Genomic DNA, 17,891 nt, shown 5'->3' with positions numbered 1-17,891 from the left:
AATTATACATATTAGGGGAGACTGGGGCTAATAAAGTGAGTAAGTCAACAATATACAAACAAAGACACCCATTAATGTCATATAGGATTCTTCCTGATATTCCTTTTTTATTAATTTTTTACAGAGACCTCAAAATTTGTTTCTTTTTTTATTTTTAAAATTTTGATTGGCTTTTTATCATAAATATTTGAGATATCTTCGATTAATAATTAATAATTAATAATTTATGATAAAAATCCAATAAAAATTTAAAAATAAAAAAATAAGCAAATTTTGAGGCTTCTGTAAGAAATTATCAAAAAAAAGGAATATAAGGAAGAATCCTAAAATATGAATGGGTGTTTTTCTCTGAATATTGTTGACAATTACTACTGATTTCGCTGCAGAATTTAAACCTTTAAATCTTAACGATTCATCTGTGTCGAATCATTTCTGATTAAGTTCTGATTTCACTGATTTCGACGAAGAATTAAGATGGAATTAACTTTAAAAAGTTACTGATTTTCTTAAAATAGAATTTAATTCATTTTGTGATAATTTCAAGAAATAATTTCTAAAAATAAAACTTGATTTCTATTGACAGGATGCAACTGATTTACAACTGATTTGATTGAGCCCCAGTTTTCCTTTAAAGAACTGCGTAAAATATATTTTAAAATAATTTTTTAAAGTAAAAACTTTCTCAAAGGGACTAAAAAATCATTTTAAAAAAATTTTAAATAATTTTTAATCATTTACTACATCTGTCGTATTGCGTAGAAGCATCCTACAGTTGAAGTTTGATAAAAAGTTGGTGAAGGAACTCTATATGTGTTGTGTACTGTACATAATATCGAAGATAAGTACTCCCATATAAACAAAAAAAAAAAAATAGAAGAAACACGAAAGAGAGGGAGAGTTTTTATTTAGAAGGAAATATAGTCCATATGGTATTTGATGTGCTGAGAAAATTGGGAGGTCTTCAATGGAAAATCCATTGGATCCAGCTCAATTAACGTTGACTAATCAAAATATTTAAAATTCCCGCGAGAAAATGGAAAACACCCGCAAGAACCGGATATTTACGCATTTTTTTTCAGAAGGTGTGGACTCATTTGCCCCCAAAAGTAAAATTTTTTACAGTCAAACTGTCCTCTGAATCACGCAGAATGTCTCGATGTGGTGTTCCCATTCTACGGAGAATGATTTTGCTAAATACTCTCCTCAAAGAAGAACAATATTGTCTTTGTGGTTGAAGAAAAAGTTAAAAAGAGGAAAAAACTCTGGACAATATCTCCGACACAGACACAATAAAATAAAATATTAATCAATGCGTCTTTTGTGCTTGAAGAGGAATGGGATTTGAGGTGTGTTCTATCCCATAGTGTCTTGTTGAATATGATTGTTTCGCCAAAAGGTAAAGAAATGCATAATAAATGGAAACGTGGATTGACTACGAAGCAAAAAACGAGCATTCTCATTTAATTTGATTGCCTTTCTAAACATTCAAATCACCCGAAAGATCTTATTTAGTTCCTTTTAGTTTCTTTTCATGATCAGGATCTTGATAAGGTGAGATTTCTAAGAGGAGTTCTTATTTCACGATAATATTGCTCTTTTGAATGGGATGCGCGAAAGTTACTTATAGGTGTTTCAGAGATTAGAAAACTTCACGGGAAAAATGCGTCTTGGATAATAAAATATTTCTTTCAAGCATAAAGTTTAATTGTGTCTTTGCTAAATACAAAAGACTGGTACTGGTGTAAAAAAAATCCTAATTTCTAAAGAATTTCATTAATTTCTATTTATTTAAAAAAAAAAACTTCAAGAAGACGTTAAATATTTTTTTTTTAGATAGTAGAAAAATATTGTATTAGCGAAAGAAATAAAATTAAATAAAACATTTTTTTAGTATTATTTCCAGTACTTAATCAATCAAAAGAACAGGGGTAAAAGAATTAAGGGAATAGTGTTTGAATAACAAAAAATATAATAGATATTTCTGTTTTTATTATGTTTTTTGTTATTCAAACACTATTCCTTTAATTCTTTTACCCCTGTTCTTTTGATTGATTAAGTACTGGAAATAATACTAAAAAAATGTTTTATTTAATTTTATTTCTTTCGCTAATACAATATTTTTCTACTATCTAAAAAAGATAGTTCTTGAAGAACAGAGTCAATCAATTAAAAGAACCAAAATTAAAAAAATAAAAGAACAGAATCAGTGAAAAGAACAAAAGTTAATCAGTCAAAGCAAGAAATGTAAATTATTAAAAATAACGAAAATAACAGAAGTAAAAGAACTGAAAGTATTAAGTCAGAAGATGAGAATTGAAATAGGTAGAAAAAATAGCATCTAAATAACAGAAGGAACAATAGTTTAGTAAATCAAAAGGACAGAAGTGAATCAGTAAAAATAATGAAACTTATTTAATCAAAAGAATTAAAAAAAAATCTAAAACAGAAATGACTTACCTTACTTTCTTAACTGGCGCTACAGCTGGTCTCCAGTCTTAGCCTTATCTAGGATACTCCTCCATCTTAGTTAGTTAGTTATTAGTTCAATAAATAAAAGATAAGTTAAGTCAAATGAAAAGAAGTTATTTAATCAAAACATTAAATAAAAAAATGTTAAGTCAAAAGAATAGAAATCCACCAATCAAAAGGATAAAATTTAAACAATTAAAAGAACACAAGTCAATTAATAGAAGAAAACATAAGTATAAAACAATAAAAAGCAAAGAAGTAATGGGATTAATAAAGCTTAAAGAGACATTCCTTTTAATAATTTCATAGAATGGTTTTGATGCTTTTGATGGTTGTCTATAAATTCATCCCTTATGTCTTTTAAGTGAATAATTTCTCTTTTACAAAAAGCGTTCTTTGCCCATTAATTCTTTACCTCCTAATATGCAGGATATGCAACCAGATGGTGCTAAAATTTTCTCATTCTTAATGTTATTTCCATTAGGAAGGTCTTCTTAACAGCTTCTTTAGAAGATTCAACATCCTTTTTTAGCACGCACAATAAAGTAATAATAACTCTGCAAAAATCATGTCAATCATGCGCTAGTGCTGAAGAATTTTGCATTGGACAACAAAACATAATTCTCGCTACGACATCATTGGCATATCAAAATATTTTCTTTTCTTTTCTTCTTTCCCCGCTTCTTTGGGGGTTGAGTCCAAGGTTTTCACGCGTCATGTGAATGAGGATAAAAAAAGCCAGGAGCAAGAGAAGAAAAACACGAGAATCCTCGACTCGTGTGGCTGGCAAAAAAATGTCTTTTCATTCATTGAGGCTCAGAAGCGGCGCGGAGATAGCATCAGCAGTCTCGCAAGTGCTCTGGATGGGTCAACATCGTTTTGCTCCTCTACTACGCAAGTACGTGCCATATTTATGCTTTTGCATAAGAGCCGCAGGTTATTTGCACCCTGTGTGGTCTCCATGGGTTTATGCGGCTCCTGATTGTGTTCCTTTGCAACACCCTTAAATTTTTTTTCTCACCCTTCCTTCGAAACTAATTGCTCAATTAATTGTCCTTTGTGGGACTTCTTGTTGTGGATGCTGGCCTCCACTCAGAGGCGACCAACCTTTGTGATAAAAATGTTAAATCTGGTGCTTGTGTGGGTGCGTGGTGTAATGAGGAACTAATTGGCCTTTCCTGATTTATTTTCCTCACAGATTTTCCTGAGAATTTCCCACCAAAGTATTTCCTTCCTCATTCACACTGATAAGGATTTCCATCATCGCAGCTTTTCCAACCGGTGAGTGTTCATTGTACATAAACAATTTCCTGTTACCATATTCCCACCATATGGTGCTTTCGCTACGTCCAGCCGCGGGCACCAATGGAACCAATTACTCCACCAAATGATTCCATCCTCTCAAGTGTTTGAATATTTTTGAATGAATTTTAGGAATTTTGCATCGCAAAAGAAAAATTTGCATTTTTTTTGCCTCCTTCTGGATTGGTTCTTCAGCGAAGTTCGCAAAAGCAATTTATTGATTTCTCTCCACCAAAGAAGAGGCAATTTGTCCTTTTTAGATGGATGGCATACTGGAGTGATAATCATTTGACACGATTTCTTGCGAAATTCCCCAAAATCCGCCCCCATTTGAATTTTCTCCATATTTTCTTTTTAGCTCCCCCATCCACAACTCACTACCCATAGGGGAAGTGGCCCTAATATGGGATAATTCTTATTTTTAAAAATTTTCTTAGTTTTTATTTGATTAAATTCGTTTTTATTTGAATGTGTTTAACTCTTTCAGGACCATTATTGAATGATTCCTTGACTCAAAAATCTTTTCATTGGAAAATATGAGAAAATGTTTAAAATAAAGGTGCAAATGTTTTTAGTTTTGTGGGAACCCTAATTGGTGCTCATATCAAGTTTGAGCTTGATTGGACGATATTGCATTTTAGAAAGTAGACACAAAACTTAATGTGAGGTTATGTTAACAAGAGCATCTTACGCCTGAAGACATTTCTCATCTAAAATAGCTTATGAATTTCTAGAACAAAAGATGATTAAAAATATCACAAAAGGCATCATTTCTGCCCATGTAACATTTTTTGGTCGCGGCGACGTAATTTCAGGTCGCGGCAACGTCACGCCACAAGTAACATCGCACCTCGCCGCGACGTAATGGCAACGTAAATGGGGAATTTTTCGACGTCATGGCGACGTAACAACAAGGTCGCAGTTTCGTCGCTGCGACCAGGCATGTGACCACATACGTAAGTAACCGCGACGTCGCGGTTACCTCGTTGTTACGTCGTCAAGTAGCGATGACGTTGCCATTACGTTGCGGTTACGTCGCAATTTTTCGCACTGTCTGTCTCTGTTTTTCTCTTGAACATTCAACATTTCTATATTTTCTCTTTCTTTTTCTTTATTTATACCAATGCCATGGTGATGGCGCCATGAGTTATTACAACAAATATCCATACGGAATAATTTCATGGCGACCATCGCGTATATTATTTATTTTTATATGCATTTTTTGGGAAGTCATCACACCCAAAAAATATATGCCAATTTAACTACCGTCGTGAAAAGTGATGTAGATTCATTTAATAATGCTCCTTTATTAAAAAATGATAATTTTTAATTATTTTATTGCCATTAAAAATTGAATTTTCTTGATTAATTTTTTTTTATTTTTCTAAAATTAGATTTATATATTCTAAGGTGGAAAAACTTTAAAATATTGCTCAATATATTATAGAAATGAAGAAATAATTTGTTAAAGTTTGCACTGAAATATTTGAATTCCCGCCAAAATAACCGCCGCCAAAAGCCGTCGCCATGACACCCAAAAAAATAAACTTCCATCATCGCAAAATCCTACGACTTTTGTTGGACATTTCCAACATTACTCCATTTTCAGCTTTATTGTTCATATAATAAATTAATTATTTTAGAAAAATCATATTTTTTGTCTTATAAAAAATAATTTGGCCAAAATTAATTATTATGAAAAATAAAAAAAGCAGAAGTTTTATATTGAGATTTTAGTCGTTAATATGAATAATTCTTTTTGTTGGAGTTTTTAGTTTTGGCAAAATGGTCAGTTTTTTGATTATGGGTGAAATTCACCATTCAGACAATTTTAAGATCTTAAAATTTCTTAAGTTTTCTTAAGAAAAACTTAAGATTTCTTAAGAAAAGTTAAGAAAACTTAAGATTTCTTAAGTCAGACTGAATTTTAGGCTAAATGTAATATTTTTTGAATGATTTTTAAGATTTTCGATGTCTTAAGACCATCAAGAGCATTTTTTTAAACTTAAGAATTATAAAATTGTATTTATCAATTTAAAACAAAGAAAATTCATTTTTGAGTGTACAAAGAAGCTGTGTTTCTTTGAAGAAAGAATCACAGCTAAAATGTTACTTTTCAAGACAAATTCAAGTGTAGTAAGCTGTTTTTCTTTCATTTTTATAACTTTTTCCCGATAAAGAATAGAACAAACTGGCACTCAAAAGCACGGCTAAAAATTATAATAATTTTCCCAAAATATTTTCCAGAGTGATTTTCCTCAAAACACCCCCGGAAAATTCTTCAGAATCATTCAGTGCCCTTTAAGCAAGTATTAAGAATGCTTAAACAATCTTAAGACTGTCATCAGTGCATGATGATTTGCTTAAAGCGAATTTTCGCGTTTTTCACGTGAAAATCCCCCAATTTTCCACCAAGAATTTTCATAAACTGATGGAAAAAATTGGAAAAATATGTTCAATTCTTTATCGAGAAAAAGTTATAAAAATGAAAGAAAAACAGCTTACTACACTTGAATTTGTCTTGAAAAGTAACATTTTAGCTGTGATTCTTTCTTCAAAGAATCAATCTTCTTTGTACACTCAAAAATGCATTTTCTTTGTTTTAAATTGATAAGTAAATACAATTTTCTATTTCTTAAGTTTAAAAAAAATGCTCTTGGTGGTCTTAAGACATCGAAAATCTTAAAAATCATCAAAAAATATTACATTTAGTCTAAAATTCAGTCTGACTTAAGAAATCTTAACTTTTCTTAAAAAATCTTAACTTTTCTTTAAAAATCTGAACAAAAGAAGACTGTCTGAATGGTGAATTTCACCTTATATTTGGTAAACGTGTCGGTTATTTTGAACAAAAATTGGTGGTACACAGAAGCTGTGCTATTCTTTTCTTCGAAAGAATCACAGATAAAAGTGATTATATTTGGCAAAGGATGGACAATTTTTTCCACTTATGTTTGGAGAGGAATTCTTTTTTTTCTAACGCAAAAATGTACTTTTAGCTTTGGTAAATTATTTAATAGCGAGTTTTCCCAGCGGATTTCTTCTGCGAATGCTTTATTAAATGAAGGAGAATTAAAAATGCTACAAAATAATGAAAATAAAAATTGGTTACGTGGAATATTGGAGAAATGGGAAGCGAAAGAAAAGTTCACTGCCGGAATCTCGCGAGTTTTCTTCGCAGGAAAATGGATTAAATATATAATGTTAAGCTTTCAAAGTGCTTTCATTTCACATAGAAAGGAATTTACTAGAAAAGCTAGAAATTAAGAAAAAAAATCAAAATGTTTTACACCAATAAAACGGGAAAATTCATGTATTTCTCAGCGCTTTTCCGGGAAATGAGAACGATTTTCTTGAGTGTTTGACAATTTCCAATGATAATTTAAAAACAAAATTTGGTTACGCCTTAACTCTTAAGGAAATTACCGTCATTTAATATCTCTTTACCGTCATTTTGACTTTTAATCATAATTTGACCAAACTTTCCGTCACTTTTGCTTTTATTACCTACATTTCTTCAAACTTATCTTAAGCTATTAATACAAAATTAATATTAATATTTAAAAAAAAATGTATTAAATAAACAAAATTAACATTTCAAAAAAGCGAAACCTTTAAATAGCGAATAAATAATATAGAAAAGAAGTACACTCACAGATTGAAAACATATAAATCACCTTTAAATAGCGTTTCGTGTCTTATGGAATATTAGAAAAGATGATTTTAAAATTGAAACTATCAGTAAAAGATTCGGAAAATTAAAAAAAATTCTACTAAAATGCACCATAATCTAAGAATATTTTTTCTGGATTTTTATTATATTTTTTTTTTTATATATTTTTTGTAATGTAAAACAATTTTGTGAAATAAAATCGAGTTCATTTATTATTTTTGTTTAGAGCCAAATTTTTTTTTTTTAAATATTTTTTTTTCACTTATAATGATTTTTAAGTATTTTTTTCTTTAAGAAGCTATTAAAAATATATTTTTTAATTTTTTAATAATAAATATTAGATTTGTCCAATACATTGTCCTGAAATTCCGCAGACAATGTCGGCGAAAGTTCTTTTGCTGGGTGCAATGAGAAAACTCGGTGACATTTCATGTCAAAGATTTTCAATTTCTGTCTTCAGAAGAAGAAATTGATCTATTTTCTTGCTAATTTCCAGCAATGCATGCCATGTAATGCCATGAAACATTGATCCAGATACTCTGGATTCTATGCTACCTCATATTTGTCCACAGCTAGAAGAAAATTCGCTGGGAAATTCCCTATTTATGTGAAGCTTCCCATTGTTTACATTTTTGGGGACGTTGCCGCGAGGTAACCGCTACGTAATAACGTGACGTCGCAAAATTACTAAATTGGTCGCGAAAATTACCAACGAATACATCTTATGATTTTATGCATTTTTAGCTATATTTACGCCCACGAATCCACTAAAATATCCTTGCTCTCCCATAAAATGAAGATAGAGCAATTAATTTGATTAAATAATTAAATATTTGGGCTATTTTGGGAAGGTAACAATCTTCCATTGCGAGTGTGGTCGCGGTTACGTCGCAATATGACCATTCGGTTACCATGCATTCATGAGGTCGCGAGATTACCAAATTGGTCACAAATGTTACCATGGGGTATGCTTCATTATTTTTAGCATAATTTATCATTTTTATGCCAACCAATGCATTGTATTGTCTTTGCTCTTCTATAAAATGAAGATCTAGCAGGTAATTTGATGAAATAATTAAATGTTTAGTCGGTTTTTGCAAGGTAACAATAGGTCATTGAGAGTGTGGTCACGGCGACGTTGCGCGCGACCATATTGCGACGTTATGCCTACCATTTGTTCACGACGTCACAAGATTACCAAATTAGTCGCAAAAATGACCAAATGTTCTATTTTGATAAAAAACTAAATTATTGAAGTATTTTTGAGGATAATTTGTATTGGTAATTCATATTTTCTCATTTTATGATTTTTACAAGAAAAATTGCATTAGAAATGTGAAAATTTTCTACAATTTGCACAAAAATGTTTTCATGGTAATTTTTGTGACGTAAAGGTTTCGTAACAGCGACGTCGCAGCCGCTACCATATCGGTTGGTAACAAGGCGACGTAAAGGTTACGTCGGCAGAACGTTGTGTGACCAAATCAGCTCTCTGGTGGTCACAAAATGTTACATGGGTGGGGAGTTTCTTTCTTAATTTTTCATTAAATATATCTGTTATGAGCGAAAGTAAAAGTGAGGTTATGTTAGCAGAATGTTTCTGCTTTAGGAAATGCTCTATCGCTTATTCTGAGCTATATAAAGGCATTTTCAATCTCTTAAAAATTAAGTGTCTAAACCCTTAAAAAAAGAAATGAAATCACCAAAAGTTTTTCTGTGAAAGTATAAGAATAAGGATAATTTAAAAGAATTTCAAATTATCTTTAGTCTATTTAACACTTGGATAATCGAGGTTTCTAACCTCAAAAGTTTGACTTTCATTTTTTCTCAAAGAATATATTATTCCAAGTTTCCTTTCGACGATATTGAAGTAATGAAACTTCCCTATAAACATATGTAGAATTTATAATGAAATGTTAAATAGATTTTATTTAATTTTATGGTGATTGAAAAAAAAACCAAATTGTAAAATACCTGACAATGAGGTACCAATTGTCATAGCCAGGTACTACGATTCAGACTTATGGGGGTGAGTCCGTCCGTACGACCCCATGGCCCACGAGTAACTGAGCCAACCGTACTAGGATGGTTGGGAGAGAGAGTCACCTTAAGACTCCCGCCAACCCCACACACATAAGCCAATCTGTCCTATACCATGACAGTTAGTACCAGCGGTACTACATTCGGCCATTCCTGACTTTTGTGACGTCCTCGGCACAAGCTAGGAAAAGCAAGACAGATTGACCGAATTTTCCCGTGATCTTCGACCAGTATACTTCGCAATGAATGCGATAACAACTGCGGTCCTGTGTATAGAGTACAAGTCTGTATTAGACAACTACTCTATGCACAAACTGAAAATCATATCCAAGTGTTCCCAATGGAACTTCTTCCAACCAGTATACTTCGCAATTAATGCGATAACAACTGGGTTTATGTGTTCTAGAGTGCAAGCCCGGCACAGTGGACAACAACTCTATAGAAAACTGGAAGAATATCAAATTGTTCCTAATGGAACAGTACCTGGTAGTCCAAGTACACAAGGGTTCTGTTTGATTTAGTACGCCAGTGCACATGACACAAAATCATCACACCCATGAACCTACAGAAGGTTCTCTCAACACAGCTTTCGCCATGTTACTTGTTTCTCATGGAACATATGTCTAGACTTAGCTTACCCAGTTCCAGGAACCGTAAGCTCGTTCCATAGAGACTAGTGTCTCCGAGAAACCATTTGCCGTATGACTAACTATCAAGAACCTTGGATTGATGTTAATCAATACGACATTTCAGGTTTTCAACGTAACAGGCCCACCATGCAAGCATGATGCCTCTCCGCGAAAACCTCGTCATGCTTTATCTACACCAGTATCATTTACTCACAGACTCATGAATCTCTATATCATCTAATCAACGAAGACTCATGAATGTTGTCTTTAGTATTAACTGGTTGCATGACCTGAATGTCTTGTCTAGCTTACAATGCGTCCATTGATCGCCCAGACCTACATTCCAATTCATCCATTCTACCATATCTATTGAGACATCAGGTTGGTTCTATGGATGCTTGAAGAGCCAGTTTATCACAGTATTTCTACTGATCACATAAACATAGTGAATTGCTCTTCCATGTGCACAGGCACATTTCTCTTCTCCTGATACACTCTATGCGAAACAAGAATCTCAGAGGACTTCCTTTCGCCCAGGTATCCAATGCTTCAGTAAACCTGATCAGAAGAGAAACGCTACTTCAACACACTACCTCTTGTCAGTGTCCTATACTGCAAGCTATACTTCTACGCTTCAGTAAATAACAATTTGTACCAATACCAGTACCTTTCTTTTACCATGATACCACACCAGGGAAAGAGCGATAACCTCGAAGAACTTCCTTCCGCTCAGGTATCATCAGATGCCTCGGTAGGCATTGCACAAAAGAGAGACTACCTATGCTATAACGCCACTAGTCCGTTTCACTAGATTCAAGCCCTAACTATGCTTCAGTGAAACCTCTCTCTCTTCCCTACAATTTACTGAAGAATCTTTCTTGGACATCGACAACCTTGATTCCATCCTCTTTGATCTCTATTCGAACCACCATAATATTCCTTTCATCTCGGTTTTTAACTAAGATCCCTCAATAATCCTAACCCGAGATGTACGAATTCCCAAGGAAAGATCACAAAGAAAACCAGTTGTCCTAATTCTTCATTTTTCTTCTTGAAATATTCTTCCCCCTTTTTTTCAAGAAGAGTCCCGGTTGGTCTCTTTTTTCTTATTCTTTATTCCCTTTTTTTTTTTTTTCAATTCTCTGAAAGGAAACTTTCAATTAATGGTCAATTTTTTTTTGTTGCGTTGCATTTCAAGGAATTCAACCAATTCTTCAATTCTTTGAAATTTTCATTAAATTCCTTTCTTTTTTCGAATTTCATGAAGATTTCAACACATTGGTTCCTTATAATTCCTTTGCAACTCACCTCTTTTCTTTTTTTTTTATTATTTTTTTTTTTTTTGCATTTCCAAGAATTCAACCAATTCTTCAATTCTTGAAATTTTCATTAAAATTCCCCCTTTTTTTTCGAATTCCATGAAAATTTCAACTCATTGGTTCTTTATAATTCTTATGCAACTCAAAACCTCTTCTTTTTTTATATTAAATCGGGTTCCATCTAAAAGATGATTTCCCGCATAAACTACAGCAGAAACATTATGAAATCACACATTATAATAACGGAATAAAAAAAAACCATAATTTATTCCGTTGACAGCTGTAAAGGAATCTTCCATTTAACATTCTCTTAAACTTAACATGTTATACATAAACATAAAATTCATCAAGAGAATGGCATGACAGGGGAGGATGAAAAGCGCTTTTCATGGGAAATAATTAAAAATTTTCAATGATTATTTTTATATGGAGAATACCACTCTCCAACACATTGAAACTACTTGCTATTTTCCTTCCTTTACTCCGCATAGGTTGCTGCATACGTTCCTTTTCGCCACACCATCAACGCGTGTCGGGACTGCCGCACGGTGCCTCGTTGGTGTGTGTGTGTGTCACCTTTTCACGACGAGCTGCCTCTGCTGCTTGACTCTCCGCAGCACACCCATACGCAGCTCCTTGCGCACGCCGCTTGTCACTCACACACACACACAATAGTACCGTTAAACGGAACTTTCACTTTTGTCCAATTGCGTCGTGAAAAGATGCAATTTCTTACACTCGCGACACTTTTTTCCTTTGCGAAAACGTTTTTCGCATCGAAGGAAATCACAACGCGACTTTCCATGCCCCGAAAAAGCCCCTTGAAGGACTTTTTTCCCCTCAATTCCGCGACGAACACGTCACGACATGTCAAAATGGCACTTTTTCTTCACATTTTTCTCGACATTTTCAACGCGTTTTCCCCAACACGGCGCTTTTCCCGACGAGAAAAACTCTGAACAGCACTTCCGGGTGCCACAACGCGGTTTTCTACGCCGCGAAAGTCCCAAAACGGTGGACTTTTTCCGCGAATTCCACACGGTGACGTCGAAGTGACGCCAATGGAATTTTCCACTCGCGAATTCAACATTTTTCGCACGAATTTTACGTACACGCACTTCTCCACTTCCGCGAACGAATTTTTGGGCTTATCCCACTTCTGAATTGTAAAATACCTGACAATGAGGTACCAATTGTCATAGCCAGGTACTACGATTCAGACTTATGGGGGTGAGTCCGTCCGTACGACCCCATGGCCCACGAGTAACTGAGCCAACCGTACTAGGATGGTTGGGAGAGAGAGTCACCTTAAGACTCCCGCCAACCCCACACACATAAGCCAATCTGTCCTATACCATGACAGTTAGTACCAGCGGTACTACAAAATTGGCCACTTTGGCCAGCAAAATGCTCCGGGATAATGATCCGAAATGTTTGTTATATACATACATTTTCATTTTCTTTATGTTTTATTATAAAATTTTGGATTAATATGAGACAATATAATGTTTTAATCAATTTTCTGTAGCTATTTTCAGTTACAAAGAAAATTCTTACCTTTTATCACAAAGTACATTTTGAAAGTGTCCCATATTAGGACCACTCTCCCTTTAATATATCTTGTATGTGGTGACCATTTGATTGGCAACCATCGGAGTGAATCGATATGTGTTATCACTGCATTGAAGGCGTCACAGACTTTTGGATCGATACAATGATTAGATTAGAGAGAGACGAAAGTGACACGAATAGAGGAAAAAACAACATTTTTTTTATCCGGAACAACCCCACAGTGTGAGGTAGGCCCCCTCCGGGACAGGGGGATGAAAGGCGAATGGGGATGCAAAAGGGAAATGAATGGATAAATGAAAGCAATTGCGAGGGAATTTACATGAAATTAAATTCAAAATGCGACTTAAGAGGGAAATGTTGCGAAATCATAACGCAAATGGGCTTCACTTGGGCAATGATTCGTGAATGTTAAAACAGAAAGGATTTTCTATTGTATATTTGTTATGGTAAAATGTATCTTGTTTTGTAAATCCCTTTGAGGGGGAATTTTATTATTTATATGAGTGCACGACCTCACAGGATCAAGAACCTCTTTTGCAGCACCCAATGGATTAATGGGCTAATTTTGGAAAGAATTTTGCAATCACGAAGATACAAAGCTAAGAGATAAGCTTCAGACGTTATTAGAGTTGGTATGATTTGACGTGAGCAATGTCTGTACGTTGAAAATTGATTTAGCAGTTGAATCGAGTAGGCCTTGTTGTTATTTGGGTGATTTTGTACGTCGAAATCAGCACAACATCAAAAATTGTTAACTGTTAGAACATCAGATCATAGAAAAAAAAAATTTTGTATTTTTAATTGATCTTCTCACGAAAAATATTAAAAAAAATGAAATTTTCAAACGTTAAAAAAGGTACATATATACGACAAAAATTACAGTAAGTGTTTAAATGTAAAAATTAACGTCAAACGTTTGAAGTAGGCGACAAAAGTTAGAAAAGATATGTCAAACTTAGAAAAAGGCTACGTTAAATGTTAGAAGAGATACATTAATAGACTGAATGTTAAACGTTAAAAACGTCAAATGATATTAAATGTTTAACACGTTGAACATTACAAAAAGACTGTCAAACATTTGAAAAGAAACATCAAACTGTAAAATCAAAATTTAACGCTAAAATAAAGTAAAAATTAAGAAGAGAAATGGCAATTGTTATAAATGTACAAATTGTTAAAACGTGATAAGTCGAATGCAAACAGTTGTCAAAAAAAGTAATCTCAGTCCTCATTTATTCTGACGTGTATAATGTTTCTTTTGATGTTTCAGCTCTAAACGTAGCACTTATGTTCTACATATCTTTTTAGCGCTTGACATTTACTCTACTTTTTGATGTTTATTCTAATGTTTATTCTCTAATGTTCAACATTAGTTTCAAAGTTCGTGATTTGTTTAAATTGTAGTACATTTGCTAGGTTTCCTCTAACGTTAGACGTTTCTTACCTACCGTCTCTTACCGTTTGACAGTGATTTTAACGTTACATATTTTTTCTGGCTTTGACATTTATTTCAACATTTTGACATCAGTTCTTATGTTTGTTTTAACACACAATGTTATTCTCTAACTTTTGAGGTTCCCTTTCTAACGTTTGACAAGTCATTTCTGAAGGCTTTGACATTTCTAATTTATTCGAAAATATTCTTTTTAATTTTTTATAACGTATTTTTGTTTAGAATCAAAATTTATTCGATTTTTAAAGAGGAAAAGCATTAAGCAGTTTGAACTTTAAGGGGTGGGTGTAAACACTTAAATACTCTTCCTAACTACGTCCCTGGTAATTGAAAAACTCTTTGATATCATGAAAAAATGAACAAAAACTTTGTAAGTTGAGTGGAAACTAATATGAAGTTTTAATAACATTTTTCTGAGAATTTTCTCAAAAGGAAAACTTTTTTTCCGTTAAAGTTTAACGTATTTTATGTTGAGAATTTTATGATTTTATCGTGGGTAATACATTGTTTGAGTATTAAACATTTATGTGGTTAACCCGTCATAACTTTTGTTACAATATTATTGAAGTTATTTCAGAAATTTATGGAACATTCTCTTCCTTTATCGACGTTTATTCTTAAATCCGCAAAGAAATTTTTTTATGGACTTTCTATTTGCACAATATATAATAAACTTTTCTTTTTAGTATCAAACCTTAATAGCTACTGGTGCGTACTCTATAATTCGTCAATGTTTTCTTTTTGGGCAATCAAAATCACTTGTTCTCACATATTTGTCTCCCAATTTATCATCTTAACTCATACAAATATGTGGGAAAAGCCATTGAGGTGCCACGAAGAAGTCGCTGAAGGGGCTTTTTCTTGGGAAATTATGGCGCGTGTGTGTGTGGAAAATTCGGAGGCAGATTGAAGAAATTGCCCAAACTTTTCAACGAGGCGTAAAGCTTCAAAGTTAAATTTTCTTGGCACCTCCCTCAACTCAATTGTAGCGTTCTTTGTGAAAATTCACGCGCCAAGATGAGCTTCATCTCACATGAGGCGCCTCCACCCCCTCCCGCCTCACGCATTAAAGTGATTCTACTTGGGAGGATGAAGTGAATGCTCTTTTGTCACCTCATACACAAAATTGCTCAATTTTCTGCACCAGCACCCAAAACTATTCTCCGTACAAACTGCTTACAACTGATGAACTCAATCCAATGGGGGTCATATTTCACACAAAATCACATTTACACATTGAGCCAAAAGCTCATTCTCACACACATAAATGTATACATATATATGTACATAACGATCCCTCTGAAAGTTCAAAAGAACCCAAAGGATTGGACGTTAGTAGTAGAAAAAAAAGCAGAAATAATTAAAAGAAAAAAAATCCAAGAGGGATGCATTCTGGAGGCGGTACGAGGAGTGCTTTTGACAACCGAATATATCTGGTTTTGCTCTCTATTTCCCACGTACACAATATTTCCAATATCAATGTCAATTACACTGATTTTGAGGCGAAAAATGCGTGAAAAAGGAGATGAAATATTGGATTTTTAAATTGCTTCGTCACACTGCCTAATACACTCATAAAAAATTATTTTTTTTATGACTAAAATGAGTGGAATATACTGTTACGGCACTGCCCGTGGCACTCAACGATGTCCCACCGGGTTCCCGAAGTTAGCCACTTCCGTGCTAATTCGGCTTAGTTTACGTCGGAAAATGACCCTCTGGATCGTGGTGGGAGAAGGAATACAAGTGGAGAACAACGGGAAAGATCTTCAGTCTTCCCCGCGTCATCAAGTAAAGCACATCGTTAGAGAGTTGAGTGTCGTGCCACGTGGTGTCCCCAATTGCGCCCCCGGAGGGTTCGCACAGCTAGATTCTACGATCAGCGTGCGTGTCACAGCTTGCCTTACGCACCCTGCCGTCGCCTGCCAACGAGACCACCACGACGCCACCCCCCCGGCGTCTGAGATCGCAATCTACTGACGTCTTTCCGTTGACTTGATTCCGGAACGCTTCGTGACGCTCTCGCTGGCCCCCCTGTTCGACGTGCCGTGCATTCTGTGGCTATTGCCGGCTTCCACGTCCCAATTGACGTCACGCCGGGGCCACCGCGAGTTGGGATTCATCCTCATCGTCGGGACTTCGCATTCAGCTGTGCCCAGCTGCACCGTTACGTGACACGACCCGACACAAAAGACTCCTCTCTGTCGATAGACGCGGATGTGGCCGATAGCGGCACTTTTAATGAACAATGACAAGTGTGTTAGAGGACAGTACCTGCCCAGAAATATTAGTGCTGTATCAAAGTCTGCCAATAAATGCCTAAAGTGAATTCTTGTGTTCTGCTGAATGGTTGCCAGTTCCTTAAACCCCCCAGCCGCAACAATACTCTGATCTTAGAACTTTTACCACATTTTAACTTTCAGAGCTTTGGGAGCTTTTAAAGAATTTAAGTTTTTTTTTTTTTTAATAAAATCCAGTGTGGATAGATTCTGATCTGTAAATAAAGCCTTTCAAGGTAGTAATTTTGGCCAAAATGTAGGTAATTTTGGCAAAAGTGTAGGTAATAAAATCAAAGGCTGTAATACTTTTTTAACCCTTGGAGGATTTTAACTAGACAATTCGACTGTTTATCAATCACCATAGAATTTAAATCTATTAAAAATATCTTGATAATTTCTACATCTGTGTGTAGGAAAGTTCCATTAGTTCAATATCGTCGAAAGAAAATTCGGAAAAATATTTTCTTTTAAGAGGAAATGAAGGTCAAACTTTTGAGGTTAGAAACTTCGATCCTTCAAGTGTTAAACGGGCTGTATAACTTCTTGAAAAGGCTATTTTTCTTTTTTAAACAGAGAATCTTAAAATCTTTCATTTGAGCTCAATTTTATCAAAATCGGATAAGTAGAACCGAAAATATGGCTGATTTTTGATAAAAAATTGTGGCGGCCATTTTGACTAAACAATCTGGACCGATTTTGAAATATTAAATCTCATTGGAAAGCGTATGATGTTCCCTATAACAAAAGAAAATTTCAGGTTTCTAACTGAGAAAATATTAAAGTTAACATGAAAAAAAAATGAGATATTTACAAGTGTTAAAAATGGCGGATAAACTTGGCGTCATAATGGAACGTTTTTGTGTTCAAATATCGTTTTGTTCAAAATTTAACCCTTTCTCGACTGCTTAAAACTCAAAAACATTAAGAAATTCTTGTTTTCATCACAACATTTATTTGTTTATCTCATCTTTTTTTGACGATTTTTGCAATGATTTTTTGGGGTTAGAATCTTCAAGAAAAGAGATGATGGACAATGAGAAGAAAAAAATTTGACCGTTACACAAATTTTTTGAATGCCCACTTCTTGCATTTTTGTTAATAACTTTTTTACTAGCGGTCGGATCTATTTGAAATTGTTACACAATCTTTTCAGAT

At 34.1% G+C, this 17,891-nt stretch overlaps 1 protein-coding gene across 7 annotated transcripts in view; it reads left to right on the top strand.

Annotated features, from left to right (window-relative positions):
- The first annotated feature begins 3,302 nt into the window (after positions 1-3,302).
- LOC129794835 (synaptotagmin-5) overlaps positions 3,303-17,891 on the top strand; it is a 33,361-nt gene continuing 18,772 nt past the window's right edge. The window contains exons 1-2 of one of the 7 annotated variants that reach the window (XM_055835721.1): positions 3,303-3,367; positions 3,668-3,750. The gene's annotated coding sequence lies outside the window, so the exon portion shown is untranslated. Of the gene's footprint in view, positions 3,368-3,667; positions 3,751-16,218; positions 17,018-17,891 lie in introns of those variants that run through there. The other 6 variants (XM_055835726.1, XM_055835727.1, XM_055835725.1 and 3 more) reach the window with 6 other exon arrangements.

Source organism: Lutzomyia longipalpis, chromosome 4 (genome assembly GCF_024334085.1).
Source record: "Lutzomyia longipalpis isolate SR_M1_2022 chromosome 4, ASM2433408v1".
In the NCBI taxonomy this organism is placed as follows: Eukaryota; Metazoa; Arthropoda; class Insecta; order Diptera; family Psychodidae; genus Lutzomyia; species Lutzomyia longipalpis.
Note: the sequence above shows the minus strand (reverse complement) of the source record. Positions and strands in the feature narration are given on the sequence as shown.